The following is a 16,567-nucleotide window of genomic DNA, read 5'->3' on the forward strand; positions in this document are numbered from 1 at the left end:
CGTGTCCATGAAGATGGTAGCTGGAGGCTGGGGGCCTTAGAGGAGGCCAGAGGGCCTCAGCCCCCTCCCCTCCCTCCATCAAAGAAGCCCGTGGTCTGAACGATGTATTCTTCTTGTGGGGTAGGGAGCTCTGGCTGCTGACCGGCTGCGTCCCCAGGCCCACTGGCCTCTCACTCTGATCTTGTTTTTATGAGTCAACTAGAACAATAACCCAAAGCTTTGTTCCCGATGCTGGCCCATGCCCCACGCAGGGTCTGTGGGTGTTTGTGGCTCTGAAACCTGTGTTTTGACTCTGCATTTCTCTTCTGCAGCTTGTACATCTTTTGGTGTTCGCTACAGAAATGATGACTAGTCGGGAGACTGCATCCAGATCCCCCACTTTGGTTTCATTTTTCTAGGTACCTGGCAGTTACAGAATTTCTGGCAGCTCCCATTTGCCTGGATGTAAAGCCTCTCCTTGGGCCGTTTGGTCAAAGTGGCATCAGCTTGGTGCTGTTGATCAGGTCTTGGTAGCATTGCAGGAAACAAAACTTAACATCCCGTAGATTGAGGACAGTCCCATTTGTGATGGGTTAGGCTGTTCAAGACCCTGGGCCCCTCATTAAACACAGAACTCTTTGTCATGCCGTCCCCATTACAGGTAAATTAGGTATTAAGTCAGTTGCATTTTGAGGAGCCAGAAGATGGATCTGCGCATCCATGGTCCTGCACCACTTCGCCAAAACTCCTAATAGGTATGAAAACTTTAAACGCAGTTGTGGCATCTTTATTGAGTTAATTTTCCTGAAATTAAATTTTGTCATGAATTGACTCATTTGTACCATGAACTCATTCTTGAACTGACAGTACCCTGGTCATAAACCTTTTCATATCTTAAAAATTGGGGGTATTTCTATTTTACAGACCCAAGTAACCATGAAATTGTATTGCATCTTTTGGCAATGAAAATACACAGTAATCATAGGATGGCAGTCGGGTGATTACTCTCCCCTAAAGTGGGGTGTTTATTAGCTGGGCGGTTACAGGTCTCAGTAACTGTGTAAGCCCTTACAAGGGGGCTTACGGTCCTCTCAGGACGTGGGTCAGCAGAAGCTTGTTGATGAGCACCTACTCCGTCTCAGGCCCTGAGCTAGATAGATGTGGCACAAAAATGAAGGAGGTGCGTTGTCACAAGCATGAAAAAGACATTTGAAAAGCACAAACGATCCAGAAATAGCCCAAACAACAGGGAGGTGGCCCCTGCTCCTGGCGCATTGATGTTCTGTGCTGGAAGCCGTACTGGTGTGGGCTGCCATGGGTGGAGTGGGCCGTCCAGCTCACGGAGAGCCTGTGCCGTGGGGACTGGCTGTGAGGCCTCCATGCGACACGGATGCCAGCTTTGCCTTTGGCTCTGCTCCCTGGACTGTGGAAAGGACACATCCCGCCCTCCACAACCAGACCTGGAGTGTGGATTTTAATTCTTCGAATGAGAGAGGTTGGTCTGCAGCTGCAGAGTGGAGGTTGTCTGTTCCTAAACTCCCTGGCGTCATGGGCCAGTCAGGGCGCGCTCTCGTTTCATTTATTTCTCCCGGATCCTTGCTTCTCTTCCCCCAAGCCTGTCCCTGACGTGCCGGGTCTGTGTCCTGAAGGAGGCATGCGGGCTTTGCTTTCAAGTGGATGAGAGCAGGCGCAAGGTTGACAGGAAGGAGATCAAATGGCTGTTTCAAGTGAACAGCTCTTGCACCGTGCTGCATTTCGGACAGTAAATTGTGAGCTCAGCTTTCTTTCTGGCTCTGAGAAAGCTGCCCCGGTGCTGGCAGCCTTGGGCTCTGGAGGACATGGCTGCCCTGTGCTGCTGGCGGGTTCTGGGTGCTCAAGCAGCCTCGCTGAGGGTTCCTTCAGAGGCACACTCATCACACTTTCTCCTCTGCCCCGGCCACGGTCCCAGCACAGAGGTGCTGGAGCTGCTCCCTCTGGCCTTTCCTCCTGGGTGAGATAGCCACAGTGGACGGGAGGGTGCCATTGGCCCTTGGCCTCCAGCTGAGCAGAATTTCTTGCCCTGGGAACTGCCATTTGCTAAAGATCAAAGGTGCATCCCAGGGAGAATGCCCCAGCAACCCCTCAGCCTTCTGAGAGTGCGGGCTCCTTCCTCCTGTGGAGTCGCACGGACGTCGCCTCCAGCAGTATCCTAAGGCCACGTTTTCTCTCCTGGCTGCTGCCGGGCCTGAGACAGGACAACAAAGGTCACACGTGCGTCCTTGTAAGGAGTCACACTGAGGAGGCAGGTCTGAGCATCAGGGTTTACAGAGGAAGATGCGTGAAGTGATTCTGTCACCGCAAGCGTGTGTCCTCTTCCTGATGGAGCCAGCTTCCCTGATGCCACATCAGGTTCAACGTCACCATGGGCAGCGGGGCTGGAGAGCGATTGGTTCTCTTGTTCTTTATTTTAATTACGAAACAAATCTATTATGTTCAGGGTCAGGAATAGGGCACTGAAGGAACAAGAGCCCCTTGAGCTGCCACCTGGGAGGTGGGCCAGGTGTCACAGTGGAAGTAGGGGAAGTCACAGGGGCGAGGTGTGTGTGAGTGCCTGTGCCGCAGGCTCTGCACCTGCTTGGCATCCTGGGCTTGTCTTGCGTGTGCCTTAGTGATTGGCACCAAATTTAAACTGAGTACAGGGTTGTCCCTACACATTCCATCCTTTGTTCTTTGGCCCTGTGTTCTCCCCAGGGCTCGTTTTGGACCTGCCCTCTTGGCTCCTTTGGAAGGCTGCCTTGGGCCCTTACATTCCACGGTTGCTGAAGGGGTGTCACTTGACCGCTCCTGAATGGGTGGATAGCACATCTGAATGTGGAACCTGTGCCAGGTGACAGCCTTGTGGCTCTCCCAAACCTGCGGGGCGCACAGTGCTGATTCTCAGTGAATCAGGTGGTGTTGAAGCTGATGGATTGGGTTAATCTAATAAAACTGGAGAAGCAGGTCTCCTTACAACGTCCTTTTTCATAAGCCCAGTAAGATTTGAGGTCGTAAGCTTTTCGCACCTGCCTTACTCCAGGAAGCAGGCATAGATCAGTCAGCAGGAAGGATTTAGAAACGAGACTGTTCAGCGAGACTGTGTTCATTGCTAAGTTTGCAGGGAGGAACCGGAGGGGGTGGGTCACTCCTCCAGAGTGGCAGTAAAGTCGATGTCCTAGGGATTTAGAGGTGGTATTTAAAGAAGAATCTAGAATGTCCTTAGTGACTCTAAGACTTTCTTTCTTCATATTTTAATCAGGTTGGGTTTTACCAGAGCTTATGTAGGGCTCGGAGACTACAGAGAAGAAGGTTTCTTCCCTCCGCGGGCCCGGCTTGCTCCAGCACCATTGGCCAAGCATGTTGGGGCCCAGAGGTCTGGTCTGGGTGCTTCCTGGGAATGAGGGACTCTCCAGGTGGGAGCTGGGACACCTGTCAGCTTCCACACAGTCACTGACACAGACGGGTGGCTCTTCCCTTTGCAAGTGAGATTCCAAGTTGTCCTCAGAGCAAGAAGAGAAATTTGCGCAACACTTTAGACTCTGATTTCTAAATTTATAACAGACAATCTTTGTTATTTCTGAAAAGTTACTTGATGAGCAACTGTAAAGTGCAGTTGCCTAACAACAGGCCAGACAGGACAGCTCCTTGCTGACCGCCATTCAGACATTGCCAGAAAGTGTGGTAGAAGAGTGGCAACCCTGACTGACTCCTGTCCTTTGGAAAGTCTCACAAATGAGGGCTTCTCTGCTGAGGGCTCCATCTGGGCCAGAGGGCGAGGGCCTCCCGGATTGCCCCAACGTCCAGTCTGCTCCCAGCAGTGGTCCTCCCGGGGTGTGGAGTAGCACCTTGTAATCAACAGTGGGTGGCCAGTCTGAATAAATTTCTCATACTTGCTGCAAAGTAGATAAGATTTCTTAGCTAAACCTTAGTTAATGGCAATGACATTTTCGAAGAAGAGATTAGAGAGTTCTTTTTTAATAGGAAATATACTAAACAAAGCTCCCTTGTTAGCAAGTGAGCTTTTGGATGAATCTTTTCTTCCATGTGTTCATTTAGTGGTCACTAGTCCCTTATGAGGCCCTACTGTGTCCAGGACAGAATGAAATACCACCCCATGTGGGAGGAACCTGCTGTGAGCCACGTGCTTTGAGCTCCACGAGTCTACCACAGACCCTCTGAGGAGGGACGGACAGGCCTTTGCCACGAGGACACTGAGGCTGGAGAGTGGGAGTAGGTGTTGGAGCGGGTCCCCAAAACTGACGTTCTTTCTGCAGTGTGGGCCATGTGACTCTGTTGTCCCCCCACCCACCACCTCGCTTCCTCAACCCTTAGCAAGTGGTTTTCACAAATAGAAGGAGGGAGAGACCGGCAGGCATTTGGGGGAGCTCAGAGAGGAGGAGGCAGAGGGCTCATGGCCACGGACCCTCAGGGAGGAGGAGGCAGGAGGGCTCACGGCCACGGACCCTCAGGGAGGAGGAGGCAGGAGGGCTCACGGCCACGGACCCTCAGGGAGGAGGAGGCAGGAGGGCTCACGGCCACGGACCCTCAGGGAGGAGGAGGAGGCTGGAGGGCTCACGGCCACGGACCCTCAGGGAGGAGGAGGCAGGAGGGCTCACGGCCACGGACCCTCAGGGAGGAGGAGGAGGCTGGAGGGCTCACGGCCACGGACCCTCAGGGAGGAGGAGGCAGGAGGGCTCATGGCCACGGACCCTCAGGGAGGAGGAGGCAGGAGGGCTCACGGCCATGGACCCTCAGGGAGGAGGAGGCTGGGGCCGCACCCCCTCAAGTGGATTCTCTGATGTTCTCTGGTGGAGGAGGGAGTTCAGGGAGGGTGGGAGATAGGGGTGCAGATGACATAGGGTGTACCCTGCCTCTGGTTGTCTGTGTCCCTGTGTGTGTGTGTGTGTCTACACGGCCTTGCCCACAGAGGAGGGTGTCCTTTTCAGGCTGCCAGTAGGGTTTAGGAGTTGGGACCTTGGACTGCTTCTGACAGTTGCTGGCTCAGTGGAGCTTTATGGAAGCTCCTTGGATCCCCTGGCTGGCTGTATCGTTTGAGTCAGGAATGCCTGGATCGCAAGTTTGAGAGAGACTTGGGGGCTTTGCCAGGGTGCAGTGGAAGCAGCAGTGTGATGTTGCCTCCCCGCCCGTCCCCTCTAAAGCCCCAGGAACACCGGATTCTCAGCCCCTTTAGAAAGACTCCAGCTCTGTTAGTGTCGTGAAGGGGACGGTGCCCTCCCTGAGATCTGTACCCCTCAGTACTTGTTAGAGGTCTGCACATCCTGTCACTTCCTGTAGGGGAATCACTGACCATTGCATCCTGGCAGCCTGTGGACTCTCTGGGGCAGGCCCCTTAGTCCCTTAGTGATGGGTTGGGGTACACACAGGGATGACCAGGACCACCGGTTAAATGAATGCATAGCGGAGACCAGCCAGGGAGGGGTGCTCACACTTCCTGTGTGAGGAGTGAGGATGAAGAAGCTGTGGTGGGGAGAGAGGCCTGGGGACACATGTGCTGCCCACGTCTAAGGGCCAGGTGCTGGTGTTGGCCTCGGACTTGGTCTTTGTGGCTCCAGATGTGGCAGTGCGATCTGTGGGTAGAAATAACAGGACTTAATATTCAATATGTCTTTCTGTTGGAGCTGAGGCCATAACGGGGCAGGGACTTCCCTGATGCGAGTGCCTCCAGCCTTGTCCAGGAGTCAGAGAGCCAGCTGCTGCTTGAGTCAGTAATCCCAGGACCCCTCCAAGCTGAGCCCTGGGTCCTGGCCGGGCGTCCTAGGGTCTCATCCGAGGGAGTTTTTAGGTGAGAAGGCTGGAGGGAGGCCTCATGCAAAGACCCACTGAGGATAATGGCTCTGTCGCATTGTTGCTAAGATGTAAAATGATATATTCATGAATATTTTATCTGCAGTGTGACCTTAGCAACTTCTCTGACTTCTTAGGCCTCTGGATGAAAGGTTCAAGAAAACTGGGGCCTGTTGGAAGGGTTGGAGGGGGAGGGCAGAGGAGGGCTTGGCTTCCTTCTCGTGTGAGGGTGTGTGTCCTGATGCGGCCGACCCCACAGGGAGCCACCCCGCATGTTCAAGGCCAGCTCCTACTCTCTCCAAATGCATAGCCTGAGGGCTCTGGTGAGGGTGGGAAGGGAACGCAGATATAGGAGTAGTAGTTAATGGTACATGTTAAGTACAAATCCACTTTTAGGAGAATTACTGAGGTGTGACTCTGTGGCCGGTGATTTAAGTCATGGGCCTAAAGCACTGAGTTGGCCACTTGCACAGTGTGTGTGCTAGGTGCTAGGGAGAGGAGCACAGGAAGCACCTGCTTCCAGGGCACCCACGGTCGTTGGGCTGTCCAGCCCCTCAGCACTCCCGCAGGCTGGGAGAGCAGAGGAAAGAAAGCCGGTAGGGCAGGGACCAGGACAGAGGCCGCGTGATGGCGAGGAGAGGCAGAGCCGGCGGTGTTCACGGGACTTTGGGATGAGAGCTCAGGAGGCTTGCTCCTTGGCCGGCAGTGGTTTGCAAACCATCTTGTTTGCAGGCTGTGGAGTTGGGAGAACATGTTTGGTAGAGTCGTCTCATGGCAGGTTAGAGTCTTCCTCGGCGTCCTCAGGCTCCCAGGCAGCCAGCCCCAGAAGCGGGTGGGGCAGGAGCACTCTTCTGCCCTGGTCTTCAGTGCCGCTGCCTGTGGGGGTCCTCCCCGCTGGGCCTTTCTTAGGCTCTGCCCTCTTCTTGCTGCAAAGTCTGCTGCCTCCCTTGGTTCAGTTGCCCTCAAGAGGACCTCTGTTCCAAAGCCTGGTGGCTAAGGGAGCACTCCTGGCCCTGCAGTGCATGCCTCTTCCCCAGGCCTCTTGAGCTCGACTTCCTCTGTGTAAGTGGGTTGAAGGCAGAAGTCAGGATATATCCACCTGTCCCATAAAAGGAAGGGTAGGTTGCTTCAGCTGAAAGGATGAAAGTAAGAATGAGAAAACCGCCAGAGGAGGGTGCCCGCTCGGGCTGCCCCTGGCTGTCCTGGTCCTGTGGGCGTGATTCGTCAGGAAGCCAGCTCCCAGCGAGGAGGCAAGGAGGAAAGCCTAGGGCCAGGCCTTCTGCTCAGACGAGTGTGTGGACCATTTTATTGGTGAGCACTTCCTGAGGTCAGCCCAGGCCCAGGCGGTGTTGCCCTAGACAAGGACAGGTTTCATCACTGTGAGGAGAGGAGGGGTGGCCTTGGCTCTTTGCTGGCCCTCAGTCACGGCACAAATATGGGCGTTGCTCTCTGTGTGATGGAGGTGGGCGTGCTGCAGTGGGGACCTGTGAGAGGCCGGGAGGTGGAGGCCTGGACATGACCCCAGCACATCTATCACTCTGTCTCTTGCTGAGACAGTGCCCCAGTGGTCTCGGCCTGTGTCCCTGGTTACAGAGGCATCCTTAGCAGGCAGAGGTCAAAGAGCAGAGGGGTAGGGTAGACTTGGCCTGGCAGGCATTCATGATGGCAGCTGCCAGGCCTGAGGAGGGATGGGGGCAGGCAGAGTCACAGTAGGCCCTGGGACACCTCCTTCTACCCCTGCCCTGCCCGCTCGAGTCCCGATCCCATGCCCCTGCAGCAGCTGCACATGTCCAGGAGCATGGAATTGGGGAAGTTGCTGTGTGCCGCCTGTCTCCTCGACCTACAAATGCCCTGAAGGGGTGGGGCGGGGCAATCTGATTCACTGTCCCCCAGTGCTGGGGTGGCATCTGCTCCCTACTGAGGAGCAGTGTGGGATGGGGACACCCTGCGCTGGGTGCCAGGGGACGTGTGCAGAGAGCTCCTGCAGAGGAAAAGTAGAGGGGACCCCATGGGCATCAGGGCCGCCCGTTCGGAGGTGCTCCTCTTATCTGCTGTGCCCTGGATTTATAGACTCTTCTTTTAAGGTCTAGCATCACTCGATAATTACCTTCACTTTTATGTGCTCTGGAAGAAATTCAAAAAGTAAAAGTTAACCTAAGAATTGCTTTCAGGAGCTTGGCCTGGTGTGTCCCAGGTGTGGGGAGTATTCTCAAGGTTTCCAGTCCAATTTTCTGTGACCTTTTGTTAATGACCACGAGGAGGAGGCCGTGATCTGCCCTGGTCCCTGGAGTGATTGCTCAGAGCCGCTGGCAGGGTTTGGCTACTCCTTCCTGGGCCCTTGGGAACCAGGCTTTGTGCTGTTAGGATGGTGTCCTGGGCCAGCCATTGGCTGCCCTCACTGTGTGAGTATTGAAATTTCCAAACATTCACCTCCTAGCTCCTTGGCGAAGCTCTTGGTACTGAATTGTTGAGCACAAAAAGCTCCTGGGAACAAGTACTGGCCTTGACGTGGGCTCACTGAGCATCTGGGCACCCTTGGCCCTTGCTCATTGCCCTGCATTACACAAACCTCAGGACCATGGTTACGTTCCCAACAGGCCTCCTTCCTGCTTATTTTCTAAAAAATTATACTCTTTTATGTCACCATGAAAATGTGTTGCAGAAACTTTAGAGAAAAGAAGCAAACCCTCGCCCTGGAATGTCTCCTGCCAGTGTAGACAGCCGCTGCTGAAGCGTGTTGCTGTTTCTTTTCCATCCTTTCTCTGTAATTTCTTAAACATAATCATCAAATATCATATACGATTTTACTCTCTGCATTTGTCGTGCTGTCCCGTCGTAATGTCTTTTTGTATTAGTTCATGGTCTTTATAGCCACCGTTCTCAGTGGTTGTATGACATCCTGCCCTGTGGATAGATTACTGTCTGCTTGCAGGTGGTGGGCAGTTTTTCAGTGTAATTGTGACTGTGATGTGATTTCTTGGTGCTTAAAGCTTTTTCTGTATTAATGGTCCCTTAAGACAGATTCAGGTGAGTACTGTGACGGGGTGAACAGGGACAGTGGCGTCCAAGGTGCCTGATGTAGGTCTGCAGATCGCTTTGTGGGATCCTCGTAGATATGTTGTGACCGGCAGCCTGTGAGAGGGATATTTTCCTCACCCTTGTCATCATCAAGCATGTTAATTAACATTATTTTTCTTAATTTGATGATGCAATCGATGGTAACACTTTGATTTTTATTTCCGTGGTTACTGTTAAATTTTGAAAGTTTTGCATGTATTTAATAGTTAGCTGTGCTACAATTTAAGATAAGCTTTTACTTCATCCATAGTTTCTTTTTTCTTTTACTGGGGGGAGGAAGATTGGCACTGAGCTAACATCCATTGCCAGTCTTCCTCTTTTTTCTGAGGAAGATTAGCTATGGGCTTGCATTGGTGCCCATCTTCCTCTATTTTGTGTGTGGGATGCTACCACAGCGTGACTTGATGAGCAGTGTACAGGTCTGCACCTGGGCTCTGAATCTGTGAACCCTGGGCCACTGAAGTGGAGTGCATGAATTTAACCACTATGCAACTGGGCCGGCCCCCATCCATAGTTTCTTGATGGGACATTTTTTAACTCCAGGGGACCAGTTAAGTTCACTTGCTGCTGCAGCCGGCACTTGTCTGGGACCTTGGCTGCAGCCTGCAGGGCTGTGGGTGCTGATGACATCTACAGAAGGCCACCTGGCTTGTTCTCTGGGAGTTCACAGTCTGTCCAAAATACAGGTAGCCCCAGGAGATGGTTACTAAGGGCTAGGATAGATGCAGGAGAGTTGAGAGCTGGAAAGAGGGTGCTCCCGGGGGCGCGGCTCAGGGAGGGCTTCGTGGGGGAGGAGGCATTTGGGGTGTGACTAGAAGAGCAGGCTGGTTGGATGGGGTAAAGTGAAAGGCAAAGCCGTGGAGGCGGGAGGTGGCAGAATTGGTGCGGGAGGAGCATGTGATGCGTCTGGCTGTGCGCTGGTCAGTGCAGGGTACCCCCTCCTCAGTGTAGCAGCGGACTCTGCCTGGGACCCTCTGGGTCCCCCGACACCTGAGCACTGCATCTACAGGTCCCCTGTCACTTCATTATTGCGAACCTCTGCAAGCACACTCTGAGCTCCTAGCAGGCTCATTTAGAGTCACAAATGCCCTCGGGGAGCCAAATCTGGACTTAGAACAGGATGCTCTTAGTGGGATAACTTGTTTTTATGAACGTTTCTTTAGAGCAGTTTGCATTCATTTTGAATACTTGAGTCCATTAGGTAATAGTAAATCGTTCCCGGGCCCAGAGATCGAGCCGGTGATTCCACTGCGCTCTCCTGTTAGGACGTCATCGGTAGGCTCCTGCTGCCTCCCGGTACTGGCCCTGGAGTAGCCGGCGTGCCTAGTGCTCTGAGCCACTGGGAGGGGACAGACGCAGCAGACGACTGTGGAGAGGCATGTCAGCGTCCTGGGAGGCTTGTGATTGAGAGGTGGGAGGGAGGGAAGGAAGGCTTGGCTTGACTTGCATAGAATGAGACGGGGCCTGATGGATGGGCATGTTGTATCCAGAGGAGGACCCCAAGCCCTACCCAGAGAAGTGAGGAGACTTGCCCAGGGTCACAGCTCAGTTGTGCTCATGCTGTTGCTGGCCTGTGTTTGTACAGTCTCCTTCCCCTGTGGGACCACAGCGTGCTCTGATGGTGGCCCAGACACAAGTTCCTGCCCATCTCTGAGTGGCAGCCTCTTAGATGCTGTGGCCAGCTGCCCTGTGGCTCCCCACATGCTCCTTTTGTTGGGTCAGGCACAGCACGTGCCCAGGCTCCCTGATGGCCCCTCTGTTGGGGCAGCCAGGGCAGCAGGAAGGCTGGCTTCTCACAGTCGCCACGTTTCTTCCTGTCCCCCCGGGTTGCTGCTCCCCAGCTGGGGTGACACCAGACCCATCACACCTTGACTGGAGAGACACTTGGGTGGTGTCCCCACTCTGTTTTAGGACATCGTTGCCACGTGGCTGGGCTTCTGCAGGACCCTGGTGGCCTTGTGTCCGTTGTCCTGGGGGCTTGAGCTAAGCCCTGGAGACCGCATGGCCTGGTCTGCTGGGCTGCCGGCCTCGGCCTCCTTGCTCACCTGTGCTGCTCTGGCCTCTTTTTTGCCATGTGGTTTACCATCATGTCTGTCTCTGCCATTGACTTTGTCACCTTTGCTGCATCCCGGGCGCTGCCCAGGGCATCGTGTCCACCCTCACAGGCCTGGCTGCTTCCTATGTGTCTCTCACCTCATGGCCCGACACTGGAGAGGGAGGCCCTGGCCTGGTGCCCGTGAGGCTCCTCAGCCACTTCCTGCCTCCTCCCACATGGCTCTCTCAGAAGGGTCCGGATCTGACCACCAGCTATACCTGCCTGCAGGTGTGGGGGGGTTTATCTGTTTCTGATGTTGGGGGGCCGGTTCCTAGCACCACTGACCTGGACTCAGTCCCCAGCCTCGCTTCCCTCCGATATGTGTCCGAGGGGCATGCATCCCTGTTTCCCTCGGTAGGCTGCCCTCTCTCCGGAGGCCAGGCCTCCGTGCAGGACTGGCCAGTCAGGCAGGGTCTCTGGGGTGGCCCCCAGGCTGTATTCCCAGTGCCTTTTGTCAGGAGCCCTCAGAGGCCCTCGGGAGCCCCTTCCCCAGTACCTTTGAAGAAGGGGTGCCTGTCTCTCCAGTCCGAGCTGCTAGGCCTGTTGGGGATCAGGAGAGCAGGCAGCCTGAGCCGTCAGAGACCCCAGCAAGGAGGAACGCCTCTGTGCAAAGGTGAAGTCTGGGAGGTGGGGTTGGGGTGCATTCATGATGTCTTATCAAGCTAATCTTTGGCTAAGACAGGCCATTCCTACATCTGCAAAATCAGCTGATGGAGAACGACGTTCACTGGCGTTTCCCAGCCCCCGTGCTACAAGCGCTGTGCTGGTGTTTCTGTGTTGCCTCGTGTGCTCACTCGTGTGCCAGTGCAGTCAGTCTCGCGGGCACACGGTGCGGAGTTCTCCATCTCAGGCTGTCGTGAGGAACAGAAGAGTGGTGTCAGCCGGCACACCCTGTGGGCCCACAGATGCTCCATGAATAGCAGCCGTTACCGTGAGGTGGCTGTTCCTCCATTTTATGGAAGAGGAAACCGAGGCTCAGAGAGGTCAGGACTTGTCCTCCGTCGTCTGGTTTAGGAGTGAGCAGACCTGGAGTGTGAGCCGAGGCTCTCTGGGCAGCGGCCAGCTCTGCGCAGAGCCTCTGAGTAATGCCCCTTTCCAAGCTCCAAGTGTGGCTGCCTGATTCCAGAACCGTGAGCACCCTGGGTTCAGAGACCCAGAGGCCGAGAGGAGAGGAGGAAGCCACACCGGGGTCGGGAGGCTTTGCTGCAGCAGGAGATGGGCGCTGTTGTGGGGCAAAGAGCAAGGCCTGAGTAGAATGTGAGGTTGATCGTGAAGTGTCGCCTGGTCATATAGCAGCCTGGATTTGCCACGACTTCACACTGGAATAGCTGGGGGCGATGAGCAGCCACTCTCAGCCTCAGTTTTCTCCATGTCTGGAACACCGCTGGAATCACGAGGACGTTAGTGTTATCCGCACAACTCCTCTGTCGTCTGTGTCAGCCCCAGCTGTGTGCCCTCGTCGCCCAGGTTCCCCCACTGCATTGTTTATACTCCCTAGATCTGCCTCTTGCATCTGCTCTGTGAGGGGCTCCTCACGGCCTCGCTGGTGTTCTTGGGCGCAGCCAAGAGCCTTTTGCAGAGTGGAGCACGCTCTTTGCCGTCTGGCGTGGGCTGTACTCCCTTTGTAGGCCCTTGGATTCCAGATTCGTTCTCTCACTGATGTGACAACAGAAGGAAGGTGCTCAGCCTCTGATTGGAGTCAAGTAGCAGGGCCGGTGGGAGGGACCTGCCCAGATTGGTGATGGACGTGCTCTTGGTGGGGGGCTGGGCTAAGGATCGTGCACACACGGGTGTGGGCAGGGCATGGGTGCCGCTCTTTCCCTGGCTTCCTTTAAGTCGCACTCCTCCCTGTCATTATCTTTGTAAGAGGGAGAACAGGACTGTGTGTTTGGCACAGACTACGGGGTGCTTGTGTGATTGTGGGAGCCCTCGGGGTCAGCACCACACCTCTTGAAGGACTAGTCTTCTTGTCCTTAAAGCCCAGACCTCAGAGTGGCCCCAAGTTGGAGTCTTGTGCAGCTCTGTGGCTGTGGGTGGGTGGCCTGACTGCCGAGCCTCCTGTTTCTCGCTGTGAACCAGAGAAGGCCATTGGTCTTCCAAAGGCTGTGGTGGGCTAGTGTGGGGCTGTGCAGGGTGGGTGGTGGCAGTAGATGGAGGAGCCTGCCTTGGGGCCCACACTTTGCTTGCCTGGCCCAAGAGCCCTGCTGTGGCCTCTGCGCACCCCTGCTCTTCTCCTCTCGACTGAGTCTCTATCTTCATCTGCAGGATGAGCTCCTGGGGAGGGCAGGGGCCTTGGTTCTGCTCATCTGAGTGTCCTGGCGGCCCAGCCCAGGACTGAAGCTCAGAGGGTAATTGCACCAGTACATCTCTGGCAAACAGGAATTTTGGACACGGACAGACGGACAGAGGGATGGATGGAAGAAAACGAGCCCCGATAGTTATTATGGCAGCATCCGTGGTTCTTTCTTCCCTCTATTACAGTAATAAGAACTGTAGTTCAGCACGTCTCCTGGGTATTTACATTCACAGCATTCAGCAAAGATGTATAATGCAAGAACTAAGGCCCAACACTGTGCTAGAGGTGGGGTCATAGACTGGCGAGATGCTGTCCCTGCACTTGAGGATCTCATAGTTAGGAGGTATGAGGAGGCAGAGAGAGGCAGCAGGTGGCCAAGAGCCCCAGGAGGCTGCGGGAGAGTTGTCCAGGCTGATGGGGGGCTGCTATTTAGCAAGGGGACTAAAGGAGGCCAACCCCTGTTATAGGTGTCACTCTGCCCACATAACATGGACGGGAGCCATCCAGAGAGGGGTGACCCCTGGTCGATCCTTGCCAGCGAGCCTGTGAGAAGGAAGGCACTGAATGCACATTTGTTAGTCCACTTCCTAGGGCTTGCCCGTTTGAAACATGAGCCCCCTGCTTTCTGCTGTGGAAGGAGCAGTGGTAGAGAGGACAAGAAACAGGTGAAGAAAGCAGAGACTCTCAAAGGTGGGTTCTCTCCCAGCCAAACACACACACTTACACTCACCCTTAGCTTTTGAGACACCTTAGTTTTGTGTCTACTTTCTATTGAAATAATTTGAGCTGCATATATAAAGGGTTATTTTTTTTTCAAATTTTTACCTGAACATTGAGTTTTGAGTGTGTTTTCACCCCTGACTTGAGCAAATCTGTCTCCATCTGCTAGAGATACTTACTGCAGGGATTTGACAAAAATGTAAAGCTTTCTAAAGACTGTAAAGGATCGCAGATTTCCTAAAAGGTGGTTTTGTGGGAGCTGGAGCTTGGAAGCGGGCATTACTCAGAGGTTCTGCGCAGAGCTGGCTGCCGCCCAGAGAGCCTCAGCTCACACACTGTTCTCTTTTGCCGCCTCTGGGAATCAGGGGTCTCTTCTTCCATCATGAACGAACTTAAGTCAAATGCAGTTGCCATTTCCCCCTAAGCCTCAGCAGCACCCGACGTGTTCTCAGGTCTGAAGGTGCCTACCCTGCAGAGGCAGCACAGTTTTCCGGCATTTATACTTCACAGTAGCAGGAGGGATCTTTATATTATTTTAGAAAACTCTGTGAAGAGGACCATCTATGACTCAACCAGAGTGTGTGGTTTGGTTCACGCAGTGAAAGCCAGCTCTTCTGTGTGTTATGTTAATGCTCAGCTGCTCGGTAGCCCCTGCTCCTGGGTTCAGAAGCTTCCAGGGCCATCGCGAGCTGCCTGACCCCCAGGGAACTGTGCATGAAATGGCATCCTCATCCCTAAGTGGCACGCTGGGGGCTCGGGGATTCTGGAGAAAGGTCCTCATTTAGACAGGACTGTGGCAGTTTATTCCTGATTGTCAGACATGTTCTGTGTACTTGTCATTAAAACCAAGATGCTGGAAGCTGGTTCCCCACCCGTTCCTAGCAAGTGGCCTAGGGTTCCCATAAGCTTTGCTGCTGCTGTTGAGGGTTTCTGACTCAGTTTCTGGGAGAAGTTGCCGATGGTTCGGCAGGCAAATAATTGCCAAATACATAGCAGGGAAATGTTGTCAGAAGCAGGCAAATGATTTAGTTACAGATCAGCCCAACAGCCTGTGCTTTTTGGCTGCTTTTCTGTTGTTAAGTGTGAATCATGCCTCTGGTCTTTCATGAGTGTAGAGCCTCTCAGGTCTCATCTTTAAGGCAGCTGCAAGGGGCAGGTTGTCATTGAGATTTTACTGTCGGGAGACTTGTCTTTGCCCGCTTGAATTATATTTGCAGCCCCCAAAATGACATTCACAATTGTTTGAGAGAACCATCGGAATCTCTGGTGAGCTCCTAAAAGGCCTGTTCTGTCTTCATCTGTGTTCCCCACCTGCACCCGCAACCCCTCTTTCCAGAAACACTGTCCTCTCTGAAGGGCCTCAGAGGCTGGGGTTCTCCAGGACGCAGGAATGCAAGGCCTGGCTTGCTCTCTCCCAGATGCTCCAGGTGTGGGGGGCCCTTCCTCCTCCCCAAGCTCTTTTCTCTGCCCCATAGTGGTCCCTGCTTTCTGAGGAGTCTCTCCGGGCATGTGTCCTGCCCTATGGCGCTCAGCTGAGCGCTCTCTGCACTCGCGTCCTGCCCTATGGCGCTCAGCTGACCGCTCTCTGCACTCGCGGAAGCTGGGCACTCAGATACGAGCATGGCTCAGGCCCCTCGGGATGGGTCTTAAACGAAGACCGAAAGCCATCCACAGCATTTAGTTTTGTCTCTTCTAGAATTTTGTAAAAATGGAACCCTATACAGTATGTGCTCTTTTTTGTCTGGCTTCTTCTACTCTTCATAATTATCTTGAGATTTATCCATAATTTTGCATTATAATTAAGTTCTTGCCTTTAGTTTATTGCTGAGTAATCTTTCATTGTAGGAGTCTTTCCTTAAAATCACTAGGCCGTTTCTTCCCTATCTCGAGGTTAGGAAGTATGACAGAGTAGGTTCTCCGCCCCTTTTTGTGCCTCCAAACAGAGCTTGTGGTGTCGTCTGTGACAGTGATTCTCAGAGCGCTGTCCCCAGAGCAGCAGCAGCACCTGGCATCACCTCCTGGAAATGCACGTTCTTGGCCCCGGCCTGCTGTGCCAGAATCCCCGGGGCAGGCCCAGCTGCCTGTTTCAGCGAGCGCTCGGAGAGGCAGGGGCCCAGGCGGGTAGGGACGCTGCTGGTCCTGGGGAGTTTGTGGTTCATCACGGACGGCTGCGTGGCTCCTTGAACCCAGTGTCTCCTGACGCTCCCTTCTGCTCGAGTGTACTGCAGCGTGTCCTTCCTGCTTGGTCCTCACATGGGTGCACGGTGGATGCCCCAACACAAGTACCTCGTCATTTCTGTTGCTCTCAAGATGTAGAACGTGACAATGGATGGATGTCATGATATCACCATGGAGAAGAGCAGGGAAGTGACTGCGGTCCCTTGCTGTCCTTATGAAGTGGGTGAGGGAGTTGCCTAGAGTCTCTCTGAGTCCTAAGCAAGGCCCTTCACCCATCCACAGACCCCTCCTGCCCTGTGGCTGTTGCTGTGACTGGTGGCCAGTCTCCTCAGCCACATACTTGGCCTCGTCCTAGGCCTGATGCTCTCAACCTTGGCCGCACGTTGGAATCACCTGGGGCG

At 54.2% G+C, this 16,567-nt stretch overlaps 1 protein-coding gene across 16 annotated transcripts in view; it reads left to right on the forward strand.

Annotated features, from left to right (window-relative positions):
- TBC1D22A (TBC1 domain family member 22A) overlaps positions 1-16,567 on the forward strand; it is a 342,988-nt gene that overhangs the window by 235,218 nt on the left and 91,203 nt on the right. The gene's annotated exons all lie outside the window — the stretch shown is intronic.

The sequence above is a fragment of the Equus przewalskii genome, chromosome 29 (assembly GCF_037783145.1).
Source record: "Equus przewalskii isolate Varuska chromosome 29, EquPr2, whole genome shotgun sequence".
NCBI classification, from domain to species: domain Eukaryota; kingdom Metazoa; phylum Chordata; class Mammalia; order Perissodactyla; family Equidae; genus Equus; species Equus przewalskii.